Source organism: Dermacentor variabilis, chromosome 4 (genome assembly GCF_050947875.1).
Source record: "Dermacentor variabilis isolate Ectoservices chromosome 4, ASM5094787v1, whole genome shotgun sequence".
In the NCBI taxonomy this organism is placed as follows: Eukaryota; Metazoa; Arthropoda; class Arachnida; order Ixodida; family Ixodidae; genus Dermacentor; species Dermacentor variabilis.
The window spans coordinates 192037987-192058221 of record NC_134571.1 but is presented as its reverse complement, the minus strand read 5'-3'; the positions used below and the strand labels follow the sequence as shown (position 1 = coordinate 192058221).

At 48.0% G+C, this 20235-nt stretch overlaps 1 protein-coding gene across 24 annotated transcripts in view; it reads left to right on the top strand.

Annotated features, from left to right (window-relative positions):
* Window positions 1–20235, top strand: part of LOC142580028 (uncharacterized) — a 170579-nt gene that overhangs the window by 32613 nt on the left and 117731 nt on the right. For 4 of the 24 annotated variants that reach the window (XR_012827536.1, XR_012827529.1, XR_012827537.1 and 1 more), the window contains exon 2: window positions 13066–13651. The exons of the other annotated variants lie outside the window; for them this stretch is intronic. The gene's annotated coding sequence lies outside the window, so the exon portion shown is untranslated. The remainder of the gene's footprint in view (window positions 1–13065; window positions 13652–20235) is intronic. 24 annotated transcript variants of the gene reach the window in all.

The following is a 20235-nucleotide window of genomic DNA, read 5'->3' as shown; positions in this document are numbered from 1 at the left end:
TACTTTTCGCAAAGATCGCGATGATACTGTCGCATCATCGGGTGTTGCAATTGTAATTCAAAAAAGCATAGCCTGTCAACGTTTACAGCTACGAACGGCCCTTGAGGCAGCGGAAGTTTGAGTTATTCTGCTAAACAAACTTATCACTATTTCCTCACTTTATATACCCCCACATTATAAACTAAGCAAACATGAATTTCAGTCTTTTAGAGATGAATTGCCAGAACTCTATGTTGCTCTTGGCGATTTCAATGCACATAACTACCTGTGGGGCGACCCTCGTATAGATGCGCGAGGACGTCTTGTCGAACAGTTCCTTTTTTCTTCTGGTGCGTGTCTGTTGAATAAGAAGGAACACACATATTACTCTCTTGCAAACAGAACCTCTTGCTCCATAGATCTTAGGATAGTCTCCTCGTCTGTACTGCCTGAACTTGAATGGGAAGTAACCGACAACCCTTACGGCAGCGATCACTTCCCTATATTGCTAAGATCCCCTAAAGAAAATGAATATCTACCATACGCTCCTAGGTGGAAGATTGAGACAGCTGATTGGGAGAAATTTCGACCTCTTACTAGTATCTCATGGGCTGACCTGTCTTCGTTAGGAATTGATGCTGCAGTCCAGTTCTTTACAGCCTTCATAATAGATGTCGCATCTAAATGCATATCAGAAGTAAATGGCTTGGCGTTCAAACGGCGTGTCCCGTGGTGGAACGACGAATGTATGATCGCTCGAAAGAAACAGAACAAAGCGTGGGGGTTGCTACGCGCCTCTCCCACTGCGGAGAATCTTATCAATTTTAAGAATGCAAAATCCCAAGGCAGGCGAACCCGCCGACAGCCCAGAAGAGAGAGTTGGCAGAACTTTTTATCAGGTATCAACTCGTATAGAGATGAGGCCAAAGTCTGGAACAGGGTTAATAGAACAAGAGGGCGGCAAACATATTCACTCCCTTTGGTAAACACAGAAGGCGATACCTTGCAAGCTCAGGCAGACTCACTTGGGGAGCAGTTTGAGCGCGTGTCAAGCTCAATCAACTATTCCGAATCCTTTTTTAAACTTAAAGAAATAGAAGAAGGTAAGCCAATCTTACGAAAATCCAGACAGAATGAACTTTATAACCGGCCGTTCAGTATTGCTGAGTTGAGAGCTGCCTTGACCACATGGAAACGCTCTGCGCCGGGGCCTGATAGAGTCATGTACGAAATGATCAGAAGCTTACACACTGACACCAAAGTTACATTACTCACGCTTTTCAACGCTATTTCGGCTACGGGATACCTCCCATCCACATGCAAAGAAGCGATTGTGGTCCCTGTTCTTAAGCAGGGTAAAGACCCTTCCTTGACCGCAAGTTACCGCCCGATAGCGCTCACAAGTTGCCTTTGTAAGGTATTTGAAAAAATGATTAATCGGCGACTCATTCATTTCCTTGAACAGAACAAAATACTTGATCCCTATCAGTGTGGCTACAGAGAAGGGCGCTCCACAACAGATCATCTTGTACGTATTGAAGGAAATATTCGTGCTGCATTTCTACACAAACAGTTTTTCTTATCGATATTCCTCGATATGGAGAAGGCATATGACACGGCATGGCGTTACGAGATCGTGCGAGACCTGTCGGAAATTGGCATCCTTGGAAATATGCGGAACACAATTGAAAGCTATTTGTCCAATCGTACTTTCCGAGTAAAAGTCGGTAATGCACTGTCACGTCCTTTTACGCAGGAAACTGGTGTACCCCAGGGAGGCGTGCTCAGCTGCACTCTATTTATCGTTAAGATGAACACTGCCACTGCCACCGGCCATTTTTTATTCCGTATACGTAGACGATAGACAAATAGGCTTCAAATTCTGCAACCTCACAGTACGTGAGAGACAGGTACAGCAGGGCTTGAACAAGGTTTTCAAGTGGGCCGACGAAACGGATTTAAAGTGAACACCAACAAAAGTTCTTGTGTGCTTTTCACAAGAAAGAGAGGGCTTATTGCAGAACCCAGTATCGAAATGTATGGTCAGCGAATTCCTGTGAACAAAGAACACAAGTTCTTAGGAATCATACTTGATTCTAAATTAACTTTTATATCACACATAAAGTACCTCAAGGTCAAATGCTTAAAAACAACGAACTTACTTAATGTGTTATCCCACACAACATGGGGCAGCGACAGGAAATGTTTAATGAATCTTTGCAAGAGCCTCATTCGATCACGGTTGGACTACGGTGCCGTGATCTATCATTCTGCAGCCCCGAGCGCGCTAATGATTTTAGATCCTGTCCACCATCTAGGAATCCGACTGGCCACTGGAGCTTTCAGAACAAGGCCCATTGAAAGTTTATATGCAGAATCAAATGAGTGGTCACTTCATCTGCAGAGAACATACATCAGCCAAATATATTTTCCGAAAGTCCACTCTAATCCTCAACATCCGTGTTTTAATACCATTAACGATATGACATATGATACACTCTTTCATAATCGTCCCTCCGTAAGACAGCCTTTCTCGCTGCGTGTGAGGGAGCTTAGTGATCAAATGCATGTCCCACTCCTCGAGCTCCGCCTAATGCATCCAGCCAAGCTGCTACCTCCTTGGGAGTGGCAGCTCATACAATGCGATATATCTTTTGTGCAAGTCACAAAGCATGCTCCAGATATTGAAAGCCGAATCCATTTCCGGGAACTCCAGTACAAGTATGCCTGCACCGAGTTCTACACAGACGCATCGAAATCGCGCGAGGGTGTGTCCTATGCAGCGGTCGGTGCATCCTTCTCGGAATCTGATGTACTGCACCCGGAAACTAGTATCTTTACGGCTGAGGCCTACACACTATTGTCGGCTGTGAAGCATATCAGGAAATCAAAACTCCAGAAATCAGTTATATATACGGACTTCCTTAGTGTTGTGAAGGCCTTGATGTCATTCTGTAACCACAAAAAACCGGTAATTAATGAACTCTATTCCATTCTGTGTAAAGCGTATATAGGAAACCTGCATGTCATCATATGCTGGGTGCCAGGTCATAGGGGCATCGAAGGCAACGTTCTGGCGGACGAGATGGCCACGTCAGTTTGTGATGACCCTTATATGGGACAAAGGTTCGTGTACTCAAAAGGTTCTGATGGTTCTCTTAGGCGGAGCTTCCGAGAACCCAATTAAGGACAAAGCCGTTCGTTTCGAACACACACACACAAACGTTTAATGGAACTAAAGAAGGCTTAAAATTAAATAGAAGAAAATAGCAAACATAAAAGAAACACCCAAATACACATCAAGACACACATTTGGGGCTAGTGTGGAGCTAAGTAGTGCGCGAGTCCGGCCTTGCCACGGCGGCAGGGACACAACAGTCTCGACGCGGCGACAAGCTGACGAAAGGAGTGGCGCCGGTCTCACCAAAGGTCGTGGTGTACGTTGGTTGACCGGGCGACCGGAACTGGCCAGCTTTGTCTCGGAGAAGTAAAGCAGGCGGCTCGGTGGCACGAGCAGACGGCGGCGGCGTTCTGGCCGGGCAGCTGGGTGTAGAGCTCGGGCCCGTAGCCCGACTGCTCTTGTCCTGCCCACGGGCACAGAAGCTCGAACGCCGGCCTCGGGCAGCAGGCGGCACTACAGACGGGGGCGGCGTTCCGGCCGGGCAGCTGGTAGCAGCTGGCGTAGAACTCGGGCCCGTAGCCCGACTGTTCTCGTCGTACCCACAAAAACAGAAGCTCACCGGCCTTGAGGAGCTGGCGGCACGCTCGGGTAGACGGGCGACGCACACGAACAGGTTGGCAGGAGGCCCCGGTCGGGTGAAGTCGTGGTGGCTCGGGTCCGGAACCCGACGGCCCGTCTTCAACGCCCGCTCCGGTGGTTGACCTCCTCCTGCCGTCGCTTCCTGCGACTCTCCTGGCGTCTCCCCGGCGTCTCCTCTGCGTCTCCCTGCGTGTACTCTCTTCTGCCAGCGCACCACGCTTTTTCTTCTGATCTGGCCGATTTGGCATTCTCGGATTGGCTGCCTGACGCCCCGTGGTTTTTTCTAATTGGTTTGCTTTTCTTTTTGTTGTTTTTCATGCGCCGCGCGTTCTCGTGCCGGACGCTCTTCGCCGTCGTTGTTTTCCTTCTTCCAGCATGGAATCCGCCTCGGCGCGCGTTTGTCGTCTGCTCCTGACCGTCCCGATCACCGCACCATGTCGCGCACCACACATCACACAGTTGCATCGCATTCTGTTAATCCCACCACTGCAGTCCCTGTCACAGATCTGAAGCCCTTTTTACGGAGGAAACTATGGAACCACTGGCAACGCCTATGGAACGGGGAAACAAATAATGAGCTCTACGTGATAAAGCCACAGTTAGGATCCTGGCCTTCCGTAACAAAATCACGTCGGACAGATGTCCTATTCTGTCGTCTAAGAATAGGACACACATTTGGCACACATAACTTTTTACTCATCGGAAACGAGCCTCCAACATGCGGCAGATGCGGGGAGAGACTGACCGACCTCCACGTCCTTCTGGAGTGTCGGAAAGCCGAATCTGAAAGAAAGAAACATTTTCCCTTAGCATACCGGCAGCACAACCCCCTTCATCCAGTAATGTTACACGGCCCAGAACCGCTGTTTGAAACCAACGCAGTCCTGGCCTTCCTGAAAGATGTGGTATTACATGTTATTAGCCCCACACACTTGAGCGTCTCCTCCCCGCAGGGGCGTCTGCATCAGCAGGCGTTTCGTATGTTGCGACACCACGTACCCGAGCACACGAGGGTTGCACACTCCCGCGTGTAGCCGTGCGCGGCTTAGCCGTGTCTGGGGAAAAGGGGATCCTGGGGGTTGAGCCGATGCTGGGTGTTTGGACCTTTAAGGCCCCACAGCGGAGGCAACACACCTCTTGGGTCTCGGCTTCACATAGACGGCACCTCCAGACTGACCCACCTGGAGGACATCGGCAGTCGCCTTTTCCTGTCTTTTTCTCCCTACAACCTTCGTCTTCCCCTTACTTTCCACCTTTCCTGTCTCCTCCTCTCTTATATTTACTTCCTTCTTCTTGGCGGCAAGGGTTAACCCTGTGTGGTTATCCAACTTTGGGTACACCATATTTGGTTATAGTGGCGGCGTACGACTGGCGTCGTGCAGACTTGCATGCAAGCTCTGCCGCGTCCCCTCGTTGGGCTCCGTGGTGGGCGGTCGGCGCTGTTGCCGAATATACACATATTTTCATGGAAACTCCTTTCCCCTCCCTTGTTGATCGCCCTCAAAACGAGGGCGCAACGAAGATGTCTTCAAGTTTTCTGGACACCAAATCCAGAATTTCCCACGCTTCCACGTTATACACTCTTAAAAGCCAAACAAAGCAGTTCGAACCATTTCACCATTCCTTGTCTCAAAGTCCTTGACTGATGTTTTTGGTCAAGGTTACAAGGTGTCGAGAATGGCAAGCGGTGACCTCCTCTTGGAGCTCTGCGGTCTCAAACAATATGAGAATCTACAGAAACTAGTGTCATTTGGCGAGACCCACATAACAGTAACGCCGCACCGTACAATGAACACCACCCGTGGTGTTGTGTCGGATGATGATCTACTTGAACTGACTGAGGCGGAACTCCTCGAGGGCTTCAGTGAGCAAAATGTGATCAATTTCAAAAAAATTAAGATGAGGAGGGATGGCAAAGAGATCCAGACGAAGCACCTAATAATTACCTTTGGCTCAAGTGTCTTGCCCGAGTCAATCGAGGCCGGGAACATCAAGCTCCGTGTGAGGCCGTACGTGCCCAATCCGCACCGATGTTTTAAATGTCAGCGCTTCGGCCACAGTTCGCAGAGCTGCCGAGGCCGCCAAACATGTGCCAAATGCAGTGCCCACGAACACACATCTGAAGCTTGTGAGAATGCTCTCCAATGTGTAAACTGTGATGGGGAGCTCGCCGCGTACTCGCGATTGTGCCCATCCTGGAAAAAAGAAAAGGAAATTGTAACAGTTAAAGTAAAGGAAAATATAAGTTTCAAGGAGGCACGCAGGCGGGTATCGTACCTGCCCAAGAAAACCTTTGCCGATGTGGCGCGTCAGGGGGCAGCGTCACAACGGCCTCCGGCGGCTGTCCGACCCACAATCAGTGAGTCGGCAGCTACGCCATCTGCCCCCGCGGCGGTTGCAGCTAGCACTGCTCCGCGCGACTATATTTAAGGCCCCTATATAGCCACTTTACATTAACCCCATAGAACTCATAACTACATTGCGAACTTGTCACCACTGCCTTGGCGCTCTTTGGCCACACTTGACCCTTGCTCCAATAAACACTACATATCATCATCATCAACATTTGTTAGCCGGTGAACAAGCGGTCACCGGAGAAAGCAAAGAAACACACGTGTCAGTATATATTTTGCCGATTTATGCGGCAACTGATTTACGCCCCATTACAGCCATGTTACGCCCGCGCTGAAGGCCTTACTCGCGTTATGGAGGTTCCTGCGGTCTACGGGGCTTCACGATAGTCCTTAAGAACGTCGCGCCCCCTAACGCTCTATTGGCGGCGAGGAGTTACGGAGTCGCCATCTATCGGAAGCGCCTCGCTGGCGTAGTATGAGGGATCACGTGGTGCGCTACTCATAGGTTTTGCTGTCAGCGCTCACTGAAAACACCACGCGCGAGCTCTCCCGGACATTTCTGTAAGTACTTTCGAAACGAGAGAAGTTTCTTACTGTCTAAATAATAATCTTGGGCAAACTGAAAGCACACAATCGTTTACAGACGCTATCTCTTTACCGAATACGTACAGTGAACGCCACTGCGCGCGGTCGCCGCGATGGAGTCTCCCGAACCGGCTTCTTGCGTGAAAGGTAGGTAAACGCTGAGAGCAAACTATCAGAAATATGTTCTTATAGTGTTTGTATAACTAAATGGAGCGTAATAGAATGAAGCCTCAATGAAGCGATCGCGCAGATTCGCAGCGACCGACTGCGCGTCAGCATGCTTGTCCGCGCACTGTTTCGATTTCTCCGCGCGCGCGTTTTCGCACCGTGCCATGAGCTTTAGGCCGCAGAATATGAGCATTTGACAGTATACAAGCAACCATTGTTGCGTGGGCGCTATCAGAGCTGTTCAAAAATAATTTCATTGTAGAGACTTCGACGCCTACGGGGACTGTGATGTGTCGTCGCGACGATTCAATCTTTCTTTTTCTACTAAGTTCTTTGACCTTTCAATACTATTTCTCGAGTTGCGTCGCACTGTATGTTTATCGGTGTTCTCAGCGTGCAATTCCCCGCTGCTCCTTTTTTGTAATCCAGTGCATTAATTCATAACACAAACATGACCATATGCCATGCTTTTTTTAAATGTGCTTCTTATCGCTGCCTTTCCACTCCACTGAACTTGCCAGTATCTATAGCATCGACAAGTTCATAGACCAAACTGTCATGACATTAGTCGGGCAGCGGACTCGGGCGAGCGTCTCAGTGCGCGTTTTCAGGACATCGCAGACGGGGCGCCGTAGCAGAAATCTTCCTCGCGTCTGTGCTTGCTGCATACCCGAGTTGTAGCCGATGACTGTTTGCCGGTTTTATGTTTCGCGAGCCAAGCTTCACACAGCTTCTTGTCCTGCGGCTACGTGTGAATAAGGCTGACACCGTGCTGCGTTGCGTGCGTCCTGCATTGTGGCACCGAGCAGTAGCCTACCATGTTGTGCGCCTTCAAAGGCAGCCACTACCTATTGTAGTGATTTCAAGCGTTGTAAAGGAGACACTCGAAGCGGGCAAATCTCGCCACTAAATGAGGACCGCAGCGTACGAGGGAATTTAAACTCTCGTTTTCAGCTCGCTTCGGCGCGCCCGAAGCAGCCGACGCGGCCGCTCTGTCCACGTGATCCCTCCTAGCACGTCACGCCGACGGTGGCGCCAGCTTTTCCAGTGGTGGAGCTCGAGGCCAATAGTGCACGCGGTTCGTGCCCGTCGCTCTTTCTCTCTATCTCCACCTTCCACTCTCTTTCTCTTTTTATCCCCCTTAACCCTTCCCCCTTGCAGGGTAGCCAACCGGAACTACCTCTGGTTAACCTCCCTGCCTTTCTAGGCATCCACTTCTCTCTCTCTTACTCAAATCATTCCACCACGTGTTTCGCGCTCTTTTTTCAGGTTTCTAGCTCCAAGCACTACTCGGGATCATTCATGAAATATTTTAAATAATCCTATGTCGTTCCACTATTTGAATGTGGATGATTTGCAAAGCTGTGTAGCACACAACGAAGAGGTGACACATTTTTTTGAACACAAGTGCGAACTCATTTATTGTCTAGATCGGTGGGCATCGTGAGGAAACGTATGTACACAGACGTATTTTTTACACATTCGCGTTTTCATTTCGGAATATATTGAGGCAAAGAATTGGAGAACGAAATCACCGGGCTGACTGGAAGTGGCTGAATGCCGTCGGCGCCTTCGAAGATGGAGTGCAGCACGGAGACGCTGGCATGATGAGCGCCATCGGAGCCAGCTATGGCAGAAGTAAGGCGCTGAATAGTCCCCCCCTAAAAGGCTACAGAAAATAGCACCTCTTCCTCTTCAGTCTCTCTCTCCCCCCCTCTCTCTCTCTCTGTGGCAGGTGGCGACAACGAAGGCACGAGCAGTGCCACGAGCGCGAAGCGCAACGTTGGAACGCTGGCCAGTTGAGGGACAACGGAGCTAGCTGAGGACAAAGACGGCAACGAACGCGCGAGAAGTGGCCCGAGTGCGTTCGCGCGGTTACACCGAGAGGCGCCAGCGAACCAATTGTGGAAGAAGACAATGACGAACGTGCGACCTCTGGCACCAGCCATTTCTGATCATGATGGTTTTTTCCCGCACAGATGAACATTTCACAGAACTCTAGTCTTAAAAAACTTCGCTGTAATAGCAGAACATAAGATATTCCCCCGCAAATGCAGAAAAAACTAACCATACAACCGACCTTTCAATATCGCCGAGCTGAAATCTGCTCTAAACTCTTGCAACAGCTCTTCCCGGACAACTCATAAGATTATGTAGTAGATGATCAAGAACCTTCATGGTGACAGACAAATGACACTGTTCGCGCTTTTTACCAACATTATGGCTGCCGGATTCCTTCCAGCTGTGTAGAAAGAAGCTATAGTTCACCCATATTCGAAGTAGGGTAAACACCCATCCTCGGTAACAAGTTACCGCTCGATAGCTCTTACCATTTGTCATCGCAGGCTATTTGAAAAACAAAAGATGTCATATCGCTGTCTCTTACATTTCAAGGAATAGAACGAATTGCTTGATCCACACCAGTGTGGTTTCCGTGGAGGGCGGTGCACAACCGACCATCTCGTGCCCTTCAAAGCCTATGTTCGTGACGCATTTCTTCGCAAATAATATTTTTTTTCGGTGTATATTGACACGGAGAAGGTCTACTATACCACGTGGGGCTACGGTATCCTGCGGGATATCTCGGGAATGGTTATTTGTGGAAACATGTTGAGCGTTATAGAGAGCTACTTCCCCGCAGGGGCGTCTGCGTAAGCAGGCGTTTGGTGTGTTGCGACACCACGTACACGAGCACACAAGGGTTGGAGATTCCCGCGTGTGCCCGTGCGAGGCTTAGACGTGTCTTTGGAAAAGGGGATGCTGTGTGTTTGGACTTTAAGACGCACCGGCGGAGGCAACACACCTCTTGGGCCTCTGCTTCACAGAGACGGCACCTCCAGACTGACCCACCTGGAGGAAATTGGCAGTCACCTTTTCCTGTCCCTGTATTCAATCTTTTGCTTTCCCTCTCGCTTTCTCTTCTTGTCTCTGTTATTCTCACTTTCGAATTTCTAGGCGGGAAGGGTTAACCTGGTGTTTGTATCCAACCTTGGGGATTTCATATTAGGTTGTAGTAGCTGCGTACAGCTCGCGTCTGCGTTTCCTCAGGGACTTGTGGCGTCCCCTTGTTGGGCTCGGTGGTAGTTGGTTGGCGTAGCTACCGAAATTGAATGAATTCTGCATGGCTAAGACATCATTACCACCTCTTTTCGATCGTCCTCTTTCAAAAAGAAGGCGCACCGAAGAAACTTTTCAGCTATTCAGCCAGGGCAAAGAAATTTTCCCACGCTTGCATGTGATACATAGTCAAGATCCCGAAGAGATAGTCAGAACTACCTCACCTTTCATCGTAGCTAAATGTCTTACCGGCACACTAGGTGCAGGCTACAAAGTGACCAAAATGAGCAGTGGTGACCTTCTTCTTGAGGTACGCGACACTCAACAGCAGGGCAAACTCTCCAATCTCTTAGCATTCCATAATGTGGCAATCACTGTTACCCCCCATCGACCATTTAACACATGTAAAGGAGTCATCTCTGATGAAGATCTCTTGAGCGTGAGCGAGGAAGAGCTCCTGGAGGGTTGGAAAGAACACAGTCTGATTCAAGTGCAAGGAATAGAGATGAAGGGAGACAACCAAGATATTCCAACTAAGCATCTCATCCTCACGTTTGCATCCAGAGTGCTACAAAAACCCTAGAAACTGGATATACCAAAATCAGAGTCAGGCATTCCATCCAGAATCCCTGAAGATGCTTCAAGTGTCAGAGATATGGCCATGGTTCGTAGAGCTGCCGTGGCCGACTGACCTCTGCAAACGGTGGCGAACACAAACACGAATCCAAAAACTCTAGTGGCACGCTCCGCTGTCTCAATTGTAACGGTTGGCACGCAGCATACTCTCGAACTTGCCCCACATAGAAAAAAGGAAATGACATGCTCACAATGACAATCAAAGACAACATCCCATTTCAAGAATCACGGAAACCTGTTCCCTTTTTCCATACCTCGGGGTATACTGATGCGGCACGTAAGGGGGTAACGTCGCAGCAGACTCCGGTTCCGGCCTAGCCCACACAGAATGTGGTTGCGGTCGTGCCACTAACCCCCTTGGCGTCAAGAGCTAGCGTTGTTGCGTCGTGCCTGACGGAGGGCCCATCGACCTCTGGGTTGGTGGGCTCCAAGGCCCTGCTTTTCGAGGCAAGGCCTACGGTGAAAACACCCCGGTGGTGTGAGCGGAAGTCCAGCGGCTCCCAAGAGTCGATGGACACAACCCCAATCCAGACGGCGCATCCAACGCCTCTTGAGCGGCGCGAATATAGCGACCCCTCCAAGAAAGTAAAAACCCGAATCACGGGGCCTGAAAAGGCTCCGTAAGTCATTTCTCCAACTTGACTCCTCTTGACACACAGCATAAGGACTCCAGCAATATGGCTACAAAAAGAATACGCTGCAACGTTAGAGCTCTTATCCACAACCTCGATCACAATAAATAACTCTTGGACAAATATAACCTAAAGGTACTTTGTGTTCAAGAGACACATCTTAAATGTACACAAACTTTCTTCGTCAGTACACCATCTCCCGTAAAGACCGCAACGAGGCGAATACCTCGTCTCGCGTTGTAGCAATAGTTGTGGACAAGTCCGTAGCTTGTCAGCATGTCACGCGGTTCGTGCTCGTCGCTCTTTCTCTCTATCTCCACCTTGCACTCTCTTTCTCTTTTTATCGCCCTTAACCCTTCCCCCTTGCGGGGTAGCCAACCGGAACTACCTCTGGTTAACCTCCCTGCCTTTCTAGGCATGCACTACTCTCTCTCCCTCAAATCATTCCGCCACGTGTTTCGCGCTCTTTGTTGAGAACTGGCCCTAGCGCCATTAAAACTCATTAACCAATCAATCACTAAAGGAGCGAACTGCGCCACAGAACACAATGGAGAAGCAAGGAGAGCAACACCACCACAAGGCGCTAGCTATGCGATTGTGATCGCGTCAGCCTCCTTCCTCGCCCTTCGTCTGCCGTGGCGCCGTTTGGTGCTTCCCGGCACTTGCGGGTTCATCGCTCTGCATCACAACGATTTGGACAAAACAATCGTCTACTCATGTTTGCCATGATAAAGCGCGCTTTTCCTGGCTTCAACATGGCTCTGATTAAAGCGTAACGTCATGTGGTGGGCTGTTATGTTCACGCTGCATCTTGGAGTATACTGTCGTCATCGTGGTATTCAGAACGAACTTCACCAGCGCTATTCGTTGTCTGTGATGGCATAGCTGTCTATAACAAATTAACGTAAACTTTCTAGAACGGTGACAGCACACCGACTAAACCACGTGGCCACACTTCCACAAGCTTTTTTTTACTTTTGTATGTGTGTATTCAGCTATTGTTTCCGAATTAATTACGACAAGGTTGAAAGACCTTCCTTTTTATTTACCAGAAACAAAAGTTCCTTTTGTTTCTGGTAAATAAAATTGATTGATTGATTGATTAAATATGCAATATAGTGTACCAGAGGTCTGAGAGGAGAAATGGCTGTGAAAATGAGCTTTTGAGAATCATTTCTACGGTTTCTGCACAGTTTCAGGTTCCTCTTTTGTGCACTATTTTTGCTGCTTTATATTCATGTGTCTACGATCCCAACGCTTTTTGGGGTCTAATAGAAACATTTATCATCAAACTTCACCCGCGGTTGTTGCTTAGTGGCAAGCATTTGTGTTGGACTGCTAAGCACGAGGTCGTGAAATCAAATTGCGGACATGGCGGCCGCATATCGATCGGGCGAAATGCGAAAACGCCCGTGTACTTAGATTTAGGTGCACGCTAACGTAACCCATGTAATCAATTAATTAACAATTAATCCCGAGTCCCTTACTACGGCGCGCCTCATAATCAGAGCGTAGTTTTGGCACGGAAAACCACCTAATAAAATATAATTTAATACTAATGAACCATCAAACTTCAAAATTGCGTTGACGGTTTCCTGTTGCGCTTGCCGCATTTCAATTGGGTGAGGAAAACATTGCGGCAGAACCCATCTCAGGATGACTGTCTCGTGGGATTGCGTTTAGTATTAAATCAATACGGAGACAGAACTTATTACCACCATCGAAACGAGTTATGCATGAGGCGTGTACTGCCGCGTGATTAGCCTTTCGCGAGTAAGAGCTGGTGCGAGAGAGAAAATCTGCGGGACTTTGCTCCTGGAATATAGAGCAAACATTGGCTGTGGCAGTGGTGCGCAAAGGACACGGCACTTATCGCTCTTTCTGTGTTTCTCAGGTTGGCTGGGGACCCAACGCTACACACTACCGGACTGTAGCACAACTTTTCTTGCGCCTGCCCAGCTGCTTCCATCTTCAGTACTATGCTACCTGCCAAAAGCATCTTCATCGCCTTTGCTAAACTGGACATTTGAACTTCGCGCCTTCTCTTCGCAAGCCGGGCCACGTGTGCCGCTGTCGTCGTCGGCGAAGCGCTGCTCGCACCTGAGCCGGGGGCGTTTCCTATCATATTCGCTGTGGCGGTGGAGCGCAAAGGACACGGCACTTATCGCTCTTTCTGTGTTTCGGAGGTTGGGGAGGTTGGCTGGGGACCCAACGCTACTACAACCGGACTGTAGCCCTTTTCTTGGGCCTGCCCAGCTGCTTCCATCTTCAGTACTATGCTACCTGCCAAAAGCATTTTCATCGCCTCTGCTAAAGTGGTCATTTGAACTTCGCGCCTTCTGTTCGCAAGCCGGACCACGTGTGCCGTCGTCGTCGACGAAGCGCAGCTCGTAACTAAGCCGGGGGCGTTTCCTATCATATTGGCTATGGCGGTGGAGTGCAAAGGACAGGCCACTTATCGCCCTTTCGATGATTGTCAGGTTGGTTTCTTTCTCTACATTATCCATCTTGAAACGCGCTCTTTCCGCTACAGCCAATTTACAAATTTCTGTTCATTTGTTTTCGTTATTGCCCCATTTTGGAAAGTCATAGACCTGTACAGTTGCGAACTATGTCGCGTTGCTGTGAATGTCACTCTGTGGTAGATGAAAGCGACTTGTTTCGGACTTGTTCTCAATGTGAATTTTCGTGTCATAGCGGTACCTGCTCCGGCGTTGCCGAAAGTGCCATTAAGGGCAAACGAGATCAATTCCAAAAGACTTGGAAGTGCGAGTCTTGCAAACCTACAGGAAGTAAAAGCTCCTGCTCTGCCAAAGCGTGTAAGAATGAAAATGACATAATAAACAAAACTTGCTGAAATGGACCAAAAACTAAACTTGTTTGTTAGTCTGCCAAAAAGGTAGACGGGATCGAATAGTCTATCCAAACACTTTCCGATCACTTTGATGAAATTCAAAGAGGCTTGAGAGCCAGGAAAAGGAATTAAACATCGTAAAACAGAAAGTAGTAGAAACAGAAGTACGTTTCTCCTAGGTAGCCCGATCAGATTCAGGCTGACAGATGCACTTGAGTGGCATAGCAGACGTCTTAACATTGAAGTACACGGTGTACCTGAGGCTGACAGTGAAAACCTACTCGAAAAGGTAAATCATCTTGCAAAGAAGCTTAAACTTCAACCTCTATCTGAGGAAGATGTTGTGGCAGTTCATAGGCTTCCGGCAAAGCAAGGAAAAACGCGAGGAATTATTATCCGTCTTGCACGACAGGAACTGAGGGATGAGTGGATTGCCAAAAGGCGAGCCTTAAGTGACAACCAGGGTAACAACTTAAGTATCGAAAACCTAATCTCTCGCTCGAGGAACCTTTTTGCCACTGCCAAAGAATGGGCAAAGGAGGTGGGATACAAGTTCGTGTGGTACTCAAACGGAAAAGTTCTCGTGGGTAGGGCAAACGGTGAATCGGCAACTGTCGTTAAGGGTGAAAATCATCTTCTTGCTCTATTGCAATGAACGTCAATTTCTTGTTGCTATCATTTGACTCTTTGGCGAAATGAATCCTTTGGGATGTGGAGGATTGGTTCACGCTCTTGGCCACTAAAAAGAAGGGACTGTCTTTCATACATATGAATATTCAATCAGTCTCCAGCAACCTACCTGAATTAAAAACTTATTTTTCTGAGATAAATAGTCAGTACAATGTAGTCCTGCTAAGCGAAACATGGTATTGCTTTGATGTCTTTCGCCCACCTTGCGAAAAATTATTTCATAAAAACCGAACCTCACGTCGCGGTGCAGGAGTATCCGTTATGATAGATGATTCTCTAACATGTGAACCATTAGCCGAGAATCCTTGTATGACAGAAAACTGTGGAATACTGTGTGTCCAAACACCGGGTGTAGCCTTTGAAGCATGTTAACGCACGCCGGATGGTTTATTGGAACCTTTTTTCATATTTTAGAGCGCATGCTAAAATTTGCGTCCGAAAACAAACATAAAGTGGTCTTGGAGGAGACTTCAACATTGATACGAGTTCCGATGGTGCTAAGAAAACGATATTTCAGAATTTTTTGTCATGCGGAGATATAAATGCAGTTGAAACCTTCACGAGAATAACAGAAACTACGAAAACCATTCTTGATCTTTTTATAACGAACTATAATCCATTCTTAGTAACTAGTGGAGTTTTAAACTGTCCTCTCAGTGACCACATGCCAATAGGCATGTTTATCCACACAAGAGCAAGTGAAACCGAAAAAGATAACACTGAAAAAACATTTCAGACAATAAACGAGTACACATTAACTGCTTTTCAAAATCCCTTCAGACAAATGTCTTGCAGGAAAGACAACATGTGTGCTGTTTTCCTGACGAAGAGGGGTATGCCCTGATCCTTGCATTACGATGAATGGGAGAAGCCTGGTAAATACAAAGGAACCACAATTTCTGTGCGTAATATTCCATACCAAGCCAACCTTCATGCAGCATATGACACGGTTGAAGCTGAAATGTCCTAAAGCTATGAACCTTTTAAAGATTTTATCTCACCAGTCGTGGGGAAGAGCTAAGTATTGTCCCCTTTCGCTTTTTAAAAGCCTGATGCTGTCACCCATAGACTATGGATGTATTATTTAGCAGTCAGCTTCAAAGACAACACTGAAGCTCCTCGATCCTGTCTATCACTTAGGTATCCGCCTTGCACTTCGTGCCTTCTGTACGAGCCCTGTTCAAAGTCTCTATGCAGAGTCAGATAAGTGGCCACCGGATTATCATCGTACATACCTCGAAGTCACCTGCGCATAAAGAACCATGTCGCTAAAACATCCATGCAAAGCACTCATAGATGATCAGTCCACAAATCTGTTGTTTTTAAACCGGCCTTCACACGCCCCGCCGTTACCGTTAGCAGTAAAATCTGTTGCGCAAGAACTCGCAGTAGTTTTCACAGATCTGCAGAGAAGGGACTACGCTGAACCCTTCCCACCTTGGAAGCATTGTTCAGTCACCCGTGACTTGTCCTTCACAGAGCTTAACAAAAAGAGTTGTCCAAGTCCCCTCATCCAGCAATATTTTTTGCCCCTTGAAGACAAGGGCATTTCACTGATGCTTCAAAGTCTGCAACTCCGGTAGCATGTGCAGCCCAAGGCCCAAACTTCTCCAACTCTAAAATGTCACATAACCATAGCAGCATTTTTACAGCGGAAGTGTACAGTATTCTGATCACTGTTGATTAGATAGTACACCACAATATAGAAAAGTTTATAATATGCACAGATTCTTGAAGCGCTGTCACAGCCCTGTCCTGCGGTAAAGCAAGCCGGAAACCTGTATTAAACGAGCTCCTTAAGCGCATTCACTTAGCATATAAAGAAAACATTGCTATGTTGTATGCTTGGTACCAGGCGAATCATGGGTCGCAGGCAATGAAATGGTGGACAAAAATGCTGGACAAGCGGCTCATCGGGATACAATTGATGTAAGCTGGTTACCTGGTGTAGACATGAACCCTGCGTTACGAAAGGCGCTCCGTAATCATTGGCAAGCTGAAGGGCCAAGGAAGTTGAAAATAACCTGCACCTGCTTAAACGGCAGTTAGCCTAACCTTCCCCACTGAAGCTTGATAGATTCAAAGAAGTCCACCTGGCACGACACAGAATAGGACACACTTATGGCACACAAAAATACCTCTTGACTGCAACTGACCCACCGATGTGCACACGCTGCAGTGAAAACTTCACCGTCTTACATGTCCTCATTCAATGTCCTGAACTTCACCGAGAGCGAGTGGCACATTTTAGGGAACTCTACTCACACCATATACCCCCTCCCCCCACATCTTTAGATGTTCTTATCAGAGGATACGCTCTTTAACTTTAAAAGAGTGCCTAATTATCTTGCACAAGTTAACTTTCTAGACGTCATCTCATTCCATCCTAACCATCAGATTATGCCTCGCAGGTGACGTACAATCTGATGCACAAAAGTATGTCTTAGCTCTCGCACTTCTTGGGTAAGCAAGAATTGTACAGCAAATGACTCGGACAATCCACAATAATTGAACATGTGTACCTGTAGGCAATGCATTTAGGGCCTTGTATTTATGTCAGCAATTATTTTAGAATTGATGCACTAATATCTTTAAACCTAACGTGTAAGCCCCCATACTGCCTTTATTTTATATCATAGTCATAAATTCATAATTTTGCTAAATCAAAGCATGTCTTGGCGCTGTTTGGCTTTAGATGACCTTGCGCCAATAAACTTTAATCATCAATCAATAAATAAATTAATTCCACTCTTACTGTTGAATATTTAAAAAAGAATAGCTTTAACCTTAGTTTTCTTCTGCGTAAAGACAGCGATTCCCAATTTACTGCTTGGTTCGTCCTGGTAACAGTCGCCGTTTGTCTATACCTGCCCAGGACAAACCTGGCCGCACTGCTTCGAATACATGCTATTCAAGAAATCCAAGTGGTTTCCGATAGATCCCATACAGGGCAGGCATGCTATATTGGTCTTGCACATGTTATAAAGGCATTCCATTTGACCTCAGGCTCGCGGTATTTCAAGTTTCGCTAAAAATGTTGAACAGCCTGCCAGCTTTGGCTACTGTTTCCCTAATATATGAATTCCGTGAGCAATCAACAAAAAACATACATCCTAAATATTTGTAAACATTTGTAAACAATTCGTGTCGCACATGCAATATGATAATACAAGGTTAGACGAGGGCATACACAAGAAATAGAATCAAAAACATTCGCGTAATTCCTAAATCATGCACGTGCGGCTTGCGCTACGCGATCTCGTTTAACATTTGCCCCCGCAGGGGCGTCTGCGTAAGCAGGCGTTTGGTGTGTTGCGACACCACGTACCCGAGCACACGAGGGTTGGACCCTCCGCGTGTAGCCGTGAGCGGCTTAACCGTGTCTGGGAAAAAGGGGATCCTGGGGGTTGAGCCGAAGCTGGGTGTTTGGACCTTTAAAGCCCCCCGGCGGAGGCAACACACCTCTTCGGCCTTGGCTTCACATAGACAGCACCTCCAGACTGACCCACCTGGAGGAAATCGGCAGTCGCCTTGTCCTGTCTCTGTCTCCCTACAACCTTCGTCTTTCCCTTACTTTGCACCTTTCCTGTCTTCTTCTCTCTTCTATTTACTTCCTTTCTCCTTGGCGGCAAGGGTTAACCCTGTGTGGTTATCCAACCTTGGGTACAGCATATTTAGTTATAGTGGCGGCGTACGACTGGCGTCGTGCAGACTTGCATGCAAGCTTTGCCGCGTCCCCTTGTTGGGCTCCGTGGTGGGCGGTCGCAGCTGTTGCCGAATTTTTATCCATTTTCATGGAAACTTCTTTTCCCAAACTTCCTGATCGCCTTCAGAAACGAGGGCGCACCGAAGATTTATTCCAGTTTTTCGGACACCAAATACAGAATTTTCCCCGCTTTCATGTTATTCACTCTGAAAAGTCAAAGAACGCAGTGCGAACCAATTCACCATTCCTTGTTTCAAAGTCCCTGACTGATGTTTTTGGCCCAGATTACAAGGTATCGAGGAGGGCAAGAGGCGACCTCCTCTTGGAGCTCCGCGGTGTAAAACAATATGAGAAACTACCGCAACTAGTGTCATTGAGGAAATCCCCATAACAGTAACCCCGCACCGTACAATCAACACCACCCGTGGTGTTGTGTCAGATGATAATTTGCTTAAGCTGACTGAAGCGAAACTCCTGGTGGGCTTCAGTGAACAGAATGTGATCAATGTCAAAAGAATTAAGATGAGGCGGGATGGTAAAGAGATTCAGACGAAGCACCTAATAATTACTTTTGGATCAAGTATCTTGCCTGAGTCAATCGAGGCCGGGTACATCAAGCTCCGTGTTAGGCCGTACGTGCCAAATCCACTCCGATGTTTCAAATGCCAGCGGTTTGGTCACAGCTCGCAGAGCTGCCGAGGCCGCCGAACATGTGCCAAATGCAGTGCCCACGAACACACATCTGAAGCTTGTGAGAATGCTCTCCACTGTGTAAACTGTGATGGGGAGCACGCCGCGTACTCGCGGTCGTGCCCATCCTGGAAAAAGAAAAGGAAATTGTAACAGTTAAAGTAAAGGAAAATATAAGTTTCAAGGAGGCACGCAGGCGGGTATCGTACTTGCCCAAGAAAACCTTTGCCGATGTGGCGCGTCAGGGGGCAGCGTCACAACGGCCTCCGGCGGCTGTCCGACCCACAAGCAGCGAGCCGGCAGCTACGCCAACTGCCCCCGCGGCGGTTGCAGCTAGCACTGCTCCGCCAACCCAGCAGACGGGGCCATCAACCTCGAAGGTGGGCTCAGCCGAGGCTGCCCCAACCTCCGAGGCCCCTTCCAGCGCTGGCAACGGCCAGCGCAGCCAAATCCCTCAGGGAGCCCCATCGACCTCCGGGCTGGTGGGGGCATGGGGTCTAGCCTTCCGGGGCAGGACCCTCGCGGAAAACCTCTCGCTCGCAAGAGCGCTTGTGCGGCGTCTCACAGGAGGCAATGGACACTACACCTGTCCTCAAGGCGCACCAAACGCCTAAGCAGCGCCGAGACTCGCTCGAACGCTTCAAAAAGGTCAGAACCCCTGTTAAAGGGCCTCGAAAGGGCTCTGTAATCTAAGGCATCCTTTCCGTTTCCATAAACACAGCACCAATTTTCTTTAAATATGGATACACAAATCATCCAATGGAATGTCAGAGGTCTTCTCAGGAATCTTGATGATGTGCAAGAACTCATCCATAAACACAATCCAAAAGTGCTGTGCTTACAGGAAACACACTTAAAACCAAAACAAACAAATTTCTTTCGACAGCAGATTACTTTTCGCAAATATCGGGATGATGCTACGCATCATCGGGCGGTGTTGCAATTGTAATTCAAAAAACCATAGCCTGTCAACGTTTACAGCTACGAACGGCCCTTGAGGCAGTGGCGGTTCGAGTTATTCTGTTAAACAAACTGATCACTATTTGTTCACTTTATATACCCCCGCATTATAAACTAAGCAAACATGAATTTCAGTCCTTTATAGATGAATTGCCAGAATCCTA